We start from the raw sequence: 16,934 nt of genomic DNA, 5'->3' as shown, positions 1-16,934 counted from the left end.
TCCCTGGGACCACGGAGTCACTGATGGTAGTCCGGGTGACGGAGCTCAGGTTCGGAGGCCGAGATGTTGTCAGGCAGATTCCGGAACCGATGGAGCGAGAGGACGGGTCACCACAGGGATCAGAGATGGTACGGACTGACGGGATGGCAGACAGTCAGCGTTCGGGGTTCGGGAATCGTCAGGACCGGATGGCGAGGCAGGAGCGGCTCTAGAAGAGAGATAGGTAAGTATACCAGCAGACGCAAGGAGACCTGACTCCTAGCTTAGGAAAACACGAAGAACAGGCCCCGCCCACTTGGACACTAAACCCCTTTATACCCTGTACCTGTGTGTTCAATATCCTGTCAGAGGGCGCTGGCCCTTTAAGAGAGGGTCAATGACCGCACGCGCGCCCTAATGCGCATGCGCGAGGCCCGGGTGCCAGAAGCCAGGGCAGGGAGCGGTGAATAGGAAGCAGGGGATCCGGCCTGGAGCAGAGCTGCCGACGGGCGCCGGGAGCCGGGACCGGGCCGCCTGGGGACCGCAGGTGATAGGGGCTGGAGGCTGTGGAGCGGGGGACGCCTAACAGAGGAGCCGGGGAGCGTGGCAGGTGAGCCGGGGAACGAGGCAGGGGAGCCGGGAAGCAGGGCAGGGGACCCGGGGAGCGTGACAGTACCCCCCCATGCCCTACTCCCCGCAACCGGGACAGGAAGGCACGTATCAGAGGAGTACCCACATTCTCCCGGGGTTCCCAGGACCTATCCTCAGGACCATTCCCTGCCTAATCCACCAAGAAGAACTGCCGGCCCCTTACGGTTTTCATGGCCACGATATCCCTTACCGCATAGATGTCATCATCAGCAATAGGAGGAGGAGCCGAACTGGCAGCAGCGGAGAAGGGACCAAGGACAACCGGCTTGAGCAGGGAGACATGGAAGGAGTTGGGTATCCTCATCGTGGCCGGGAGCTGCAGCTTGTAGGAGACCTCATTTATTTTGCTGAGGACTTTAAACGGCCCGATGTAGCGAGGGCCCAGCTTGTATGATGGTAGCTTCAATCGGACGTACTTGGAAGCAAGCCAGACCAGATCTCCTGGAGAGAAATGCGGAGGATCCAGACACCTCTTGTCTGCGTGTCTCTTCATCCGCAGGGAAGCACGTCCAAGGGACGCCTTGACAGAGTCCCAAATTGTTGCAAAGTCACGGGCTACAGCATCAGCAGCAGGGACATCCGAGGAAGAGGATACAGGTAACGGGATGGAAGGCTGAAGTCCGTAAACGACATGGAAGGGAGAGCTGGAGGAGGACTCACTGACGTGGTGGTTATGGGAGAATTCAGCCCAAGGAAGAAGCGTGGACCAGTCGTCGTGATGGGCGTTGATGTAGTGACGTAAGAAGGAGGTCAAGATCTGATTGACTCGTTCCACTTGGCCATTCGACTGAGGATTGTAGGCTGAAGAAAAGTCCAGAGTCACTCCCAGATGTTTGCAGAGAGCCCTCCAGAAGCGGGAGGTAAACTGAGTTCCTCTGTCAGACACAATGTGAGATGGAAAGCCATGCAACCGGAAGATGTGCTGTATGTAAGCGTCAGCGAGTTCCTGGGCAGAGGGCAGTCCAGCCATAGGGACGAAATGAGCCATTTTGGAGAACCGATCCACCACGACCCATATGACTGTGTGTCCGGAGGACAGGGGCAAGTCCGTAATAAAGTCCATTGCAATGTGTTGCCACAGAACGGAGGGTATAGGCAGAGGCAGAAGACGGCCATATGGCAGATGTTTGGGCGTCTTGTTCCTGGCACAAGAGGAGCAGGCTGAGACAAAAGAAGCGACGTCCGTGCGAAGGGATGGCCACCAGTAGTGACGTACAATTGTACTCCATGTTCTCTTCTGACCAGCATGGCCGGCTGTTTTCGAGGCATGGCCCCAGTGCAACACTTTTTGCCTGTCAGTCTCAGAGACATAGGTCTTCCCGGGCGGTATCTGGGCCAGGGTGACAGGGGCCACCGGAATGATTTTACTAGGGCAGATGATGGGCTGGGATGTCTCCTCCTCCTGCTCCATGGGCATGAATGACCTGGACAAGGCATCTGCACGTACATTCTTGTCCGCTGGTCGGAAATGGAGCTGGAAATCAAACCTGGCAAAGAACAAGGACCACCTGGCTTGCCGTGGGTTCAGTCGCTGAGCGGACCGCAGGTATTCCAGGTTCTTGTGGTCCGTGTAAATGATCACGGGGTACACTGCTCCCTCCAGAAGGTAGCGCCATTCCTCTAGAGCCAGTTTGACTGCCAATAGCTCTCGGTCACCGATGGTGTAGTTGCGTTCAGGCGCTGAGAAGCTCTTGGAGAAGAAACCGCAAGTAACCATCTTCCCGGAGGAGGACTTCTGCATGAGCACTGCTCAGGCTCCCGAGGAGGAGGCATCCACCTCCAAGGTGAACTGTCGGTTTAACTCCGGACGGTGGAGCACAGGGGAGGAAGCAAATGCCCGCTTCAGGGAGCCAAACGCGGTGTCGGCCGCAGGTGACCAGTCCTTTGGATTAGCCCCCTTCTTGGTCAAGGCAGAGAGAGGTGCAGTCAGAGCAGAGAAGTGAGGGATGAACTGACGGTAATAGTTTGCGAATCCCAGAAAGCGTTGGATTGCCTTCAGTCCAGAAGGAGGGGGCCAGTTGAGAATGGAAGAGACTTTCTCCGGATCCATCTGCAGGCCGGTATCGGAGATTACGTAACCCAGGAAGGGAAGAGAAGACTGCTCGAAGACACACTTCTCGTACTTGGCGTACAGACGATTCTCCCTCAGTCTTTGTAGTACCAGCTGCACGTTCTCTCTGTGGGTCTGGAGGTCCGGAGAAAAGACCAGGATATCATCAAGATACACACAGACGTAGAGAAGGTCCCGGAACACGTCGTTCACCAATTCCTGAAAGACTGCTGGTGCGTTACACAGGCCGAAGGACATCACACAGTATTCATAGTGCCCATCGCGAGTATTGAACGCGGTCTTCCATTCGTCCCCAGAGCGGATGCGGACCAGGTTGTAGGCACCCCGAAGATCCAACTTGGTGAACACACGAGCTCCTCTAAGCCGATCAAACAATTCGGGGATGAGCGGCAGAGGGTATTTATTTTTCACGGTGATTTGGTTCAATCCCCGGTAGCCAATGCATGGGCGTAGGTCGTCCTCTTTCTTCTTAACGAAGAAGAAGCCTGCTCCAACAGGAGAGGAGGATCTCCGAATAAATCCCCTTGCCAGGTTCTCTGTGATGTAGGTAGACATAGACCTTGTTTTGGCAGGAGACAGCGGATATATCCGTCCTCGAGGTGGTGTAATTCCCGGGAGCAGGTCGATGGCACAATCGTAAGGACGATGTGGCGGCAGTACCTCTGACTCCTTTTTATCAAAGACGTCCGCGAAGGACCAATAGGCCGAAGGCAGTCCCGGTAGGGACTCTGGAACTGGAGGTCGTCGGATGGGTTGTATAGCCTTCAGACAGTTCTCGTGGCAAGAGGAGCCCCATCGGGTGATTTCACCAGTACCCCAGCTGACTGACGGTTCGTGTGTCCGTAACCAAGGGAGTCCCAGCAGGATTTGATGAGACATGTGTGGGAGGACGTAGAGAGCGATGTTCTCGGTGTGCAGGGCAACGATACGTAGTTCCACCGGCTTGGTGATCCACGAGATGGTGTCAGAGAGGGGTCTCCCATCTATTGAGGCAATCACGAGGGGTTTGTCGAGTGGAGTAACAGGCACCTGGTACTTGTCCACCGTGGCCTGCTGGATGAAATTGCCTGCTGCCCCAGAATCAAGGTACGCCTCGGCCGTGAACCGCGTCTCTCCCGTTGTCACTTGAACAGTCCACGTAACCGGGTCTGAGAGAGTCCCAGCACCTAGGGTGGCCTCTCCTACCAACCCTAGGCTTTGGAGTTTCCCGGCCTCTCTGGACAGGAGCGTAGAAGGTGTGTACCCTCTCCGCAGTAGAAGCAGAGACCCTTGGCGAGCCGTTCTGCTCGGCGTTGTTCGGACTGCCGCAAACGGTCGATCTGCATGGGCTCGTGGACGGAGACACAAGACGACGTTGACTGAAGTACGGCGGGCTTCTGCGGAGGAGAGGAATGCCGTATCGGACGTCTCTCACGGGACACCTCTTTGGATCGTTCCTGAAAGCGAAGATCCACTCGAGTCGCTAGGGCAATCAGGGCATCCAGGGTGGACGGCACGTCACGACCAGCCAGCTCATCTTTAATTCGACCCGAGAGTCCTTCCCAGAAGGCGGCGGTTAGAGCCTCATTGTTCCACCCGAGTTCCGAAGCCAAGGTGCGAAAACGGATGGCATATTGGCCCACCGTCAGAGTCCCCTGACGTAGCCGGAGGAGAGATGAGGCAGACGCGGAGGTCCGGGCTCGTCAAAGGTGCCACGAAATGCCTGCAGGAATTCCTGGATGTTGGTGGTCACCGGATCCTCCTTCTCCCACAAGGGGTTCATCCAGGCCAGTGCCTCTCCCTCCGGATGGGACATCATGAACGCGACCTTGGCTTGGTCGGAGGCAAACAAGTGCGGCAGCAGCTTGAAATGGAGAGAGCATTGATTGATGAATCCCCTGCAGGTCTTGGGATCTCCGGCGTACCGGGGTGGTGAGGCCAAACGAAGACTGGAGGCATCCGAAGAGGCTGCCACGGGAGCAGTGGCCGTGGATGACTCCTAGCTTAGGAAAACACGAAGAACAGGCCCCGCCCACTTGGACACTAAACCCCTTTATACCCTGTACCTGTGTGTTCAATATCCTGTCAGTGGGCGCTGGCCCTTTAAGAGAGGGTCATTGACCATGCGCGCGCCCTAATGCGCATGCGCGAGGCCCGGGTGCCAGAAGCCAGGGCAGGGAGCGGTGAATAGGAATCAGGGGAGCCAGCCTGGATCAGAGCTGCCGACGGGCGCCGGGAGCGGGGACCGGGCCGCCTGGGGACCGCAGATGATGGGGGCTGGAGGCTGTGGAGCGGGGGACGCCTAACAGAGGAGCCGGGGAGCGTGGCAGGTGAGCCGGGGAGCAAGGCAGGGGAGCCGGGAAGCAGGGCAGGGGACCCGGGGAGCGTGACACCTACCCTGGTGTCATCCTGGGGACGGTTAATTATGGCGTATTTTTGAACGTGCTTGATGCAAACCTAGCTGTGAATTGTACAACTGGGGCACAACTGCTGCCACTGAATGGGTGGATGTGTGTGTGGCCCAATTTTTGGAAAAAAGGAAGACTCCGCTTGGAGTCACCTTGCGGTGTTTTACATGATTTTAGAAGGGCGTGCCATGCCTATATCTGTGTCTCCTCCTCTTTTTCCTTGTCCTGCTCTTTTGTTTTCACATGAGTATATGTCCTTGTCACTTTCTCATGTGTTTGTGTTGTGTTGTGAGTTGTTTGTCACCTTTTGGACACCTTTGAGGGTGTTTTCTATGTGTTTTTATGTGTTTGTGAATGCCTGCCATTTTTTCCTATGCGGTTCGAGTTCGGTTCGTCGAACGTTCGACGAACCGAACTCGAACGGGACCTCCATTCGGCGAACCGACCTCGAGCCGAACCGGGACCGGTTCGCTCATCTCTAATCATAGTTATGAGACAATTACAGTCTCATTTTCTGGATCTTGCTAAATAACTTCATATTCCTTATCTGCTACTTAACTCTTGTAAGCATACACTACCACTCATTCCACTGAATTTATCATGCATTTTAGGGCACTGATATAGACAGCATTTACCATAATCAATTTTGACAAAACAAACAAATCGAAAAGCTTGATGCACTTTGCTCAGGAAAGTGGAATTTAAATTTAGGATGACCTCAGGGACACATGATATCTGAAGGAAGGTTACAACTGATGATGACCCGGGCTGACTAGACTTATTCTTTTCTAGGCCAGTCTGATCTAAAGCAGCAAGACAGCTGTGAAATATGCCAGAGATGCCCAGGCAAGGAGAAGTGATGATACACACCTATCCAGCATCTAGAATAACTGTCTTTAGAGAAATTTTGTGACATAACATTTCTAATCTAAACAAATGTTTAAAGAAGCACTCCAATTAATGGTTTTTGTCCTTTTAATATACTGCCATTATAGAATATATAATACAGTATAGCACTGTGGGCTTACAATTGCTCATTTTGCACTTCTACCCAGTGGATTTGTCTCTTTTCATTAGGACTTTGATATCACATGTTTAAAAACAGACCAGCTGAATTCTTCTAAACTCTATTTAGAAACTAAAAGTCTCCTTTCCATGCCTGAAAATCCAGATGGGTTTCTTTTTTTTTGGGGGGGGGTGGGGGGGAGGGGCAGGGACATAGCACTTTTCATTAGACCTTGTGTTACAAGTAACGTGGAAACCAGCATCTGTTTTTTCAGAGGTGCACAAAACTGTGGTCACCCTTGATTTTGTGCACTTTTAAAAAGATGGTCACTGCCGGATTATAGGCCAGAGAGATTCAAAAATATGCCCTCGGTCTAATTTTAATGAATGAATCACGTATTTCAAAGACATACATGTAAACCCAGATGTTACTGTTCAGCGTAGCATGTAGGAAAGATGTGAGTTGAGCCTTAGGCTACTTTCACGCTTGCGTTGGATGGCTTCCGTTGCTATCCGCAGCCTTGAGGAATTACGGTAACCGTTGCAGGAAACCGTTTGATTCGTCATAGACTTCTATTAGCTACGGATAGCAACGGATGGCCTTGCATTGCGTCCGCCCCGCTGTGCATCAGTTCTTTTGACGCTGACCGTCAGTGACCGTTGGGCGGATGGAACGCTGCATGTAGCGTTTTTCTGCACTTGGCGGAGTGTCAAAAAAACGCAATCTGCAGGAATCCGTTGGCGTCCGTTGTTTTTATAATGGACGCCTATGGTGGCGGATTCCGTTAGAATCCGTCATTTTGACGGATTCCGTTAACGCATCCGTCTTTACACAACTGCGCATGCCCAGATGTGTAAAGTCAAGGAAAAAATCCTATAACGGATTGCGTTATTTTGTACGATCCATAGCATCCGTTGTGCCACTATATGCAATGCATCCGTTACATGCGTCACACAACGCAATGCTACGAATGCCGTTCAACGCAAGTGTGAAAGTAGCCTTACTGTGATCTTTAGAAGGAAGAATTAACAAATCAACAGTGGAACAATAATTAATTTTATTTATTTTTTACTTAACTTTACTTCATTCACAATGCGGTATAACTGATAAACGGTTAATTTGTTTGAGTTAATGTCATTAAAGTGATAGATTTATATATTTTTTATGTTTGGCTACTAACACACACACAAAAACACAAGTTTTTGCATCACCACATGTGAGAGCTATAATTTTACTATAATTATGCCAACAGAGTAAGGTGTCATGATCCAGGCCGGCTTTTTCCTGCTGCTGGTTACACCCAGCTCTGGCCTGGCCATGTCAGGGGTTAACTTCCCTTGCCTCGTTCTGGATCCCTGGATGCTATATATTGTCTCTCTACCTATGGCTCAGTGCCAGTGATATTTCTGCCTTGCAGCTTGTATACTGGTTCTGGTGAGTGTTCCTGATCTGTCCTGCCTCCCTGCTACTGTGTCCTGACTTTGACCCTCCCCTGTTTGTCTGCCTGTTCTAGTCCCTGACTTCCCTCTCCTGTCTGTTGTTTGTGTTTCCCTCTGCATACCTGATCTCCTAGCTTCTGATTTGGTTCTGCTTTCTGACTTTGATATTGATCCTCCCTTTGCAGTGACTTGACTTTCCTAGCTAGACCCTGACTGTTTGACTACTCTTTTGCCCCCTGGTGATTCGCCTGTTAACATTGCTGAAGTTACTCTGCTGTACTTCAGCTGCTTTTCCGTTAGTGTTTCTTTGTCTCTCATTCACTACTCTGCTGCCACCTAGTGGGATTATGCTGTACTATGTCTTACTAGCCTTTGTACAGCGTGACATAAGGCTTTTATTTTCCAGGATGAATTGACCCTTTTACTGGTACCATTTTTGGGCACATAACATTTTTTGATCGTTTTCTATTCCGAATTTTTAGAAGCAAAATGAACAGGAAACAACAATTCTGCAATTGTTATCTGGGTTTTTTTAGACTTTGTCATGGGGTGAAAGTGATAAGAAAGGTTTATTCTTCGAGTCAGTATGACTACAGCCATATCACAATTAAATAATTTTCTAATGTTTTGCTGCTATTACACAATAAAAAGTTTTATAGAAAAAATAATTGTTTTTGCAATGCTATATTGTAAAAGGTATAGCTTTTTTAGTCTTCTGCCAATGGAGCTGCATGGGGGTTTGATTTTTGAGGGATAAGAAGATGTTTTCAGCAATACAATTTATATTTGTTTGAATTTGATGGGCACATAACATTTTTTGATCTTTCTATTCTGAATTTTGAGAGACAGAGTGAACGGGAAACAGCAATTTGGCAGTTGTTGTTTGTTTGCTTGTTTATTTTATACTGTTCACCATGGGGTAAAAGTGATAAGACAGGTTTATTCTGCGGGTCAGTACGACTACAGCGATAACGCCTATATATGTTTGTTTTGTTTTTTCCGCTTTTACACAATAACAAAAGATCTTTATAAAAAAGAATTGTTTTTCCATTGCTACATTGTAAAATCATTAGCTTTTTTATTTTTCCATTGACAGAGTTGCATGAGAGTTTGATTTTTGAAGGAAAATAGGATGTTTTCATTAATACAATTTTTATTTATATTTCACTTTTTGATCATGTTCTTTTGACTTTTTAAGTAGTAAGATTTGCCACATTTTTTTTCTTTTTTTACAATGTTTACTGAATGGATTAAACAGTGTTACAGTTTTATAGATCGTGTCATTCCAGATACAGTGATACCAAATATGTGTAAATTTTAGCATTTTATTGTTTGTACATAAATATATGTATTTATTGGTATAACATATATTTTTTTATTTATTCATTATTTTGTGATTTTTTTTTTTGTAAATATTGTTACAATTTTTTTCACTTTTTTACATATCCTCTATATTGGAAATTAACTTCATTACTCTGATTGCATGTGTAATGCATATACACATGTAAAAACATATGCACTGCAATGCATTACACCTGTCAGTGTTACACTGGCAGAATGCCTTTTAGACCATGCTCCTGACATGGTCTAATAGGACACAGTAGCTGGCAGCTGCAGAGGTTATTCTTTGACCTTGGGTTGCCATTGCAATGATCGGCAGCCCAAGATTACGTTGCGGAGGTGCCGATCACATGAGAGATGGTGTCCCCTCCCTCGTATAGCTTCCTAAACTCTTCAACTGCTATTGATAGCATTTAGGTGGTTAAACAACTCATAGGTAGCACAGGCACTGGCCCTAGCTGTGACAGCTGGAGCTCGGCTATCACTTAGGCCCCCTTCACACATTCGTGAAAAAGACGCACGTGTGTTACGTTACGTTTTTTGGGTCTGTGTTCCGTTTTAATGTCCGTTTTTATGGTAAGTGTGGCATCCTTGTGAATGGCGTATGCTAGCCGTGTGTGCGTGTGGAATGTCCGTGTGTGCGTAAGATACGTAAGTGACATGTCCGTGTGTTGCCCATGTGAAATGTTCCATGTGTGATGCACAATGTCGTTGATACATACCCGCTGACAGGAAACAGCGTCGCGCGATGAGAATGAACTCGGGTGAATTTCACCCGACTTCATTGTCATCCCGCAGCTCTGTCTGTGTCGCGTACTGATTAGCGGTCACCCGTGAAGGACTCACCAGTGACCGCTAATCCCCTGAGTGACTGAAGTGAGCAGCGCGATTAGCGCTGCTGTCACTCAGGCTACCCGCAGCCAGCTGGAGTCCTCCACCCGAGACCACAACTCACCTGTGACTTCATCGCTGTCACTTGGGCAACTTGCTGTCACAGTTGGAGGATCCAGCAGTGGCTGCGAGTAACCTGAGTGACGTTATCGCTGATTGCGCGACTCGCTTCAGTTGCTGTGTGGAGCTGACTGGAGCAGCGGTGTTCTTCTGCAGCTCCTGTCAGCTTCATGTAGCAGAGCTGGAAGCGACGCAGGACCTCCGTGGATTACGCCAGACAGGGATGGGTTTTGTGGGGCTTAATAAAGTGGTGAACGAGGGTATTTGTTAGTGTTTATTATTGCAAATAAAGGATTTTTTCCCTGTGTGTGTTTATTAACTTTAAATTACAGGTTAATCATTGGGAATGTCTCATAGATGCCTACAATGATTAATCTAGGACTTAGTGGCAGCTATGGGCTGCTGCCATTAACTCCTTATTACCCCGATTGCCAACGCACCAGGGCAAATCGGGAAGAGCCGGGTAGAGTCCCAGAACTGTAGCATTTAATGGATGCGGCAATTCTGGGTGGCTGCTGGCTGATATTGTTGGGGGCTTCCCATAATGTGGGGCTCCCCATCCTGAGAATACCAGCCTTCTGCCGTATGGCTTTATCTTGGCTGGTATAAAAATTGGGGGGGACCACACGCCATTTTTTTTTAATTATTTATTTATTTTACTGCACAGTATAGACCCGTCCACCGGCGGCTGTGATTGGTTGCAGTCAGACAGCTGTCACTCAGCGTGGGGGCGTGTCTCACTGCAACCAATCATAGACGCCGGTGGGTGGGGAAAGCAGGGAATACTAGATTGAATAATGAGCGGCCGGCTTTTTCAAAATGGTAAAAGCCGCTGAAGTTTTTTAACAGCCGTGCAGCGCTGCGGCAGTGATCGGGGAATGGTGAGTATGAGAGAGGGGGGATACTGACCCACAGACTGAGAGAACGACAGGCAAGACAGAGACCGACCAACAGACAGAGAGAGAGACCGACTGACAGACTGAGGGAGATTGACTGACATACACAGAAAAAAAAAAGACCGACATTGCTAGAAAAAAGCACAAAACATACACGGAGCATACGGAGATGCATCCGTGTCACGTACGTGTGCTCACGGACCCATAGACTTTCATTGGGTGCGTGTTCCATGCAGAAAACGGACATGCATCCGTGCAATATGGATACACATACGTTTCATGCACACGGACACACACACCATACAAAATAACGCACGTGTAACTACAAACATTAAATAACATTAAGCCCGTGTGTCCGTGTCTCCGGTACATACGGAAATGGACCAAACGCGCACGTGTTTCACGGACGTGTGAAGGGGGCCTTAAGCTGAGCTCCTGGCAGCAATTCTGTAGTCATAGATTATGTGCCTGCATGATCACCATGACAAACCTATGTCATCATTCAGAAACCCCCATCCAACCATGGAATATAGGTACATCAAATGTCGCGAAGGAGTTAAAGTAGGAAAACAGAAATTAGTAATTATCTTATATTTCTGTTTAAATGTTTTGGTACCATTATATGATCACTCCTCTGACTCTTATCCAAATGTAAATACAGGAGATTACTGTTTAAAGGACTCTGTTCAGGCACAATCAGATCAATGAGATTCCTCTCATGCAATACTGAAAAAAAAGGTTAGATGGTTCCTCTAAGGCCCCATTCACACATCAGTTTTTTGTCATCAGTCACAATCTGTATTGTGAAGAAAAAACAAATTTGCATTTGCTTGGACCTGTCCCGCCCACAGCCATGACTCAGTCATGGGTACGGAATTGAAATAGACCAGGTGAGTGCTGCTAAGAGCAGTTCTACTATTCATATGTGAGGCCGTATGGCATATTTTATAAAAATATTTTAGTGTAGGACTGCCCCAACAGAGATTTGAAGTGGCAGGGTGGCTCAAGAAATCGTAATTTTTTGCCAAAAATCTCATATTTATAACAAGTACAGTTGGAATTTTTTAGTGCTGTAGTGCACATTTGGTGCTAGCTTTTTTGTTTTTTCTTCACAATCTGTTTTGTGACTGATGCGGGAAACTGATGCAACGGATCCAGTAAAAAAAAAATTCATCCGTCATACCACTTTTTTCATGCCAAAAGTTATGACCAGAATGGAATTTACACATCTGAGCATGCTCAGTTACCAAAAACGGATCCGGTGCAGGAATCCATCAGTTCATGGATTGTGACGGATCCACACGCCCATAGGCTTCCATTATAAGAAACGACGGATGCGTTGCGGTTCATTTTTTCGACGCACACAAAAAACGTTCATGTGGACGTCAGCTCTGTCGGCCGGACAAACATTTTCCGACGGATCCGTCGCACGACAGATGAAATGTGACGCCATCCGTCGCAATCCGTTGCTAATACAAGTCAATGAGAAAAAAACTAATCCAGCGCTGGATCCATTTTTTTCACAAAACGACGGATTGTGACTGATGGCAAAAAACTGATGTGTGAAAGAGGGCTAATAGTGAAGACCTATAAACAATTCCTTTCCACTGTGGAATTCACAAGTTAAAACTCACATATAAAACCAAGTCAGAACGTTTTGCTTTCAGCTAGTTTATATATGTACATTTAGAACTCCATTAAAATATTACTCTTACGTTCCTTATTAATACATACATAACATCCACACATCCAAAAATATTACATTATATTTCACAGCAGAACCATGGAGTCATACAATACATTTGTATAAACATTACCAGATTTTTGATTGTTTGGAAGCACACCAAACGCAAACGTCATTTTACATGCTATTGAAGCACTTGGTTCAGTTTATTTATTAATAGTGCTAAAAAATGTTTTAGATCTTAAAAACGCTGCTATGTTGCATTGTTCCCGCTGCCCCAAGACATCAAAGCGTGGGGCAGCTGGGACATTGCAACATAGAGATGTTTTTCCGTAAGTGCTGTCTACTGTTAAATACTATTATTTATATCACTTATATTCTGAAAAATTGCACTTTATATTGAACTATTTAGTAATCTATACTATATTACCTTTAGACTTTGTTCATATTATGTACTCAAGCAACTGATATCCATATGGTCTTGTTTACTTGTTAGCACTGGTTTGCAAATTTTCACTTATGAATTTATAACACTTTTTACATAGCAAACTGTTAGTTTATATGTACATCCAAATTGTAGTTACTATACATACGTAGGTGCTGAACACTTTAACAGCACTTTATATGGCATTCTTAACAAGTAATTTATTTAACCCCACTATGCGTATAGATTTTAGTTATTCAGCAACCTTTATTTATAATTTGTTAGTGTTTTAATTATATTAAATAAAAATGTGATTTTATTTAACATAATTCCCTTGTCCGTGCTCTTTTTGGTCAACATGGTACTGTAAAAGGCAGCTTTTAATTAAAAAAGCAACATGTGAACATATCCTTACTGTGCAGAGTAGCGCTATATCACTTTTTTTGTTCATCTGGCACAGCTTAGTATGAAGTTGGGGAAAAAGTGGGGAATGTGCCCTAGAAGTGATAAGCTATAAATGTCTGTGTTATTTTTTACAGAGTTGAGTCATGGCTTGAAGAAATGATAGCGGTCTGCACCAAATGAAGAAGAAAAGCAAACATGAGTGACTTTATCTAGAGACATCACAGGTAAGTCAGGGAGAACCAGTTATACACCGTTATTCAGTGGCACCTGTGAGGATTTATAGGGTTATAGGAACCCGATTCACATGATATTAAAGGTGATGGACATGGTTTATAACCCAAAAAACTAGTGATAGGTTCCCTTTAAATTATGCCAGCAGGTCGTCTTTATTATAGATGAGCGAACCGGTCGCGGTTCGGCTCGAGGTCGGTTCGCCGAACGGTGGTCCCGTTCGAGTTCGGTTCGTCGAACGTTCGACGAACCGAACTCGAACCAATAGGCTATAATGGGAGGCAATCACAAACACATAAAAATGCATGATAAATGTACACAAACAGTTAATAAACATTGCCATAACACTTACCGGTCCCCGCGATCCCTCCTGCACTCTGTCTCCTGCCGCTATTCCATCCGATGATCGCTGAATCCTCCCGGTGACCGGCACTGCCAGCAGAGAAGCAGGACCTATCGTGACGTCAAAATAGCCATGTGACCAGTCACGTGGCTATTATCTCATTGGCTACAGACTGGTCACATGACTATGACACGTCATGTAGGACCTGCGAGTGCATCTCTCCGGTACATGGTGCACATTTATGTATCGCCGTGTACCGACGATATGCTCTAGCACACGGTTGACTCCCCGTTCCGTTAGGGACCGGCTGACACAGCCGGTCATTAGCGGAGATTACTGTTGCCATAGCAACGCAGTTAGCGGTGACGTCACCGCTAACCGCGGCTCCGGGAGCACCAATGCTATGGTAACGCGTCTGTCAGCGTTACCGCTGTTACCGCTAGCAGCACTGATCACTCACGGAGTGAAGGCTGCACGCTGCTTCCCGATTGTAGTGAGGATGAGGTGCCCCAGCCCATCAAGTAATGGGCTGGGGCACCTCATCCTCACTACAATCCTCACTACAATCCTGAAGTGCAGTTTCTTCAAATTCATTTAAAGGCACTTGGAACGCTGAAATTGCTGCTTATAATTTAAGCCTCTATTAAAAACCTTTTATTGGGGATTTATTGGGCTGACAGGGGGTAATGAAGATGGAGTCTCTAATGTGTCTGTGTATTTATTTCTATTAAAGTATTTTTTTCTCTGTGTGGTGTCTTTTTTTTAACCCTTTATTGGAGATTCTTATTGGCCGGATAAAACGTGCCTGACATTAAGAATCTCTGGCTTAATACTGGCTAGTAAAACAAAGCCAGAATTAACTCATGATTACCCAACAAGCCACCCGGCTCCAGGGCTGTTGGAAGAGTTGGATACAGCGCCAGATGATGGCGCTTCTATTAGAGCGCCATTTTCTGGGACGGCTGCGGACTGAAATTCGCAGCAGAGGCGCCCAGAAACCTCGGGCTAACCTGTGCTGTGGATTCCAATCCCCAGCTGCCAAGTTGTACCCGGCTGGACACAAAAATGGGGCGAAGCCCACGTCATTTGTTTTTTAATTATTTCATGAAATAAGTGAAATAATTAAAAAAAAAAAGGGCTTCCCTATATTTTTGGTTCCCAGCCGGGTACAAATAGGCAACTGGGGGTTGGAGGCAGCCCGTGGCTGCATGCTGTACCTGGCTAGCATGCAAAAATATGGGAAGCCCATGTCATTTTTTTGGTGGGCAAAAATCTTCTGCATACAGTCCTGGATGGATAGTGAAAAAGGTTTTTTGCCCAGCTCACCTGTGCAATGGAAGCCAGAAATCCTGGGCTGTGCACGGGGAAAAGGTTTGGAGAGCCAGTCCATATACATAGAAAGTGATTAAGGGAATTCACCAGCACAAAACTCCAGGCATCTTGTTCTTTAGAATAAAAACTTCTTTATTTTGTTGTCATTAAAAAGTCCATGCTATAGTGGTTAAGCCCATGTCAGAGAGGACGCGTTTCGAACATCCAGTTCTTATTCAGTCTCTAAACCATCTAGTCACAGAACTGTTTAAAAAGGGCTAAACCCAAACATGTGATCAAATGGAAGGAGAGAGCAAGATAATTACAAAAACATTAACCCATTGCGTTGGATCACTCCATATAGTGCCATAACACTTATATACATACATAGTATTTAAGCAAGATTAATATGCAAACATCAATTCATTTCTTTTATTTAAACCCTTAGGAAATCTTGGGCCCATTAAAAACATCCATTTTATTTCTCTCTGAAAAAGGATATCTTTCAAATTTCCACCTCTTCTAGGTAATTTGATTTTTTCAATGGCATTAACTTTCATGCCCTTCAAATCACCTGCATGTGCGTCGCGAAAATGTTGAGACGCTCCTGATAATTTTCTCGTGGTGGCATTATTCACATCATAGATGTGTTCAGATATCCTTTTTCTGAGTGAACGACAAGTGCTGCCTATATATTGTAGCTGACAAATGGTACAAGATATTAGATAAACTACATGGTCTGAACTGCAGTTTATTAGTGACATTATTTTATAAGTTTTTTTTATCTGTGAATGAAGAAAATTCCTTTACATTCAACATATAACCGCATAGTCCACACGATCTGTGGCCACATTTAAACGAACCTGTACTAGGTAACCAATTGCCGGTATTTTTTTCCCCATTAGTGGAACCGCACCTGTTCATGTGATCACTTGGTGATAACATGGATCCCAATGTAATGTTCCTTTTTGAAACAAATTTAACTCCATTTTTTAGAATTTGATATAACGTGTCATCTGTAGATAAAATGGGTAAATATTTTTTAATAATTTTAATTACATCATAATAGTTCTTACTATGTTGTTGAAAAAACAACTGACAATTCCTTCTGGGGACTATCTTTGATTTTATTCATGTCCAAATATTGTGACCTACTCACTTTAGTCGCCTTGATTTTGGCTTTTTGAAGATTTTTCAATTTATAACCTCTTGCTAAAAACCTTTTTTCAATAATGTCGCATTCCACCTCAAAACCATTTTGGGTGTTGCAACATCTCCTGGCACGGACATATTCACCTGTAGGGATGTTATCTATGACATGTTTTGGATGGCAACTTCCCGCATGTAGTAGCGAGTTGCCTGATATGGGTTTTCTATAGAGGCTGCAATTAATTTCTCCATTATCACCCTTCCCATGAAATTGTATGTCCAAAAAATTAATTTTTGATACATCATGAAAAAAAGTGAAAAAAAGGTTATGGCATTATTATTGATGTAAAAAATAAAATCCTCAATTTTTTTATTTGGATTTTGCCATACAATAAGTACATCATCTATAAATCTCAGATATAATGCTATATCCGAGAAAAAAGGATTACATTGATTGAAAATATATTGTTCTTCCCACCAAAACATAAATATGCCCGCTAATGAAGGGGAAAATCGTGCGCCCATTGAACATCCCTGCAACTGAACATAACCTTTATTTAAAAAGGTAAAATAGTTGTTTTTAAGTAGAAATTCAGTCACATCCACCAAATAATTTTGAAGTTCAAGTGAGTAGTCAGAATATTTGTTGAGCAAATCTCTCAAAGC

This window comes from Anomaloglossus baeobatrachus, chromosome 1 (assembly GCF_048569485.1).
Source record: "Anomaloglossus baeobatrachus isolate aAnoBae1 chromosome 1, aAnoBae1.hap1, whole genome shotgun sequence".
Taxonomy (NCBI): domain Eukaryota; kingdom Metazoa; phylum Chordata; class Amphibia; order Anura; family Aromobatidae; genus Anomaloglossus; species Anomaloglossus baeobatrachus.
Note: the sequence above shows the minus strand (reverse complement) of the source record.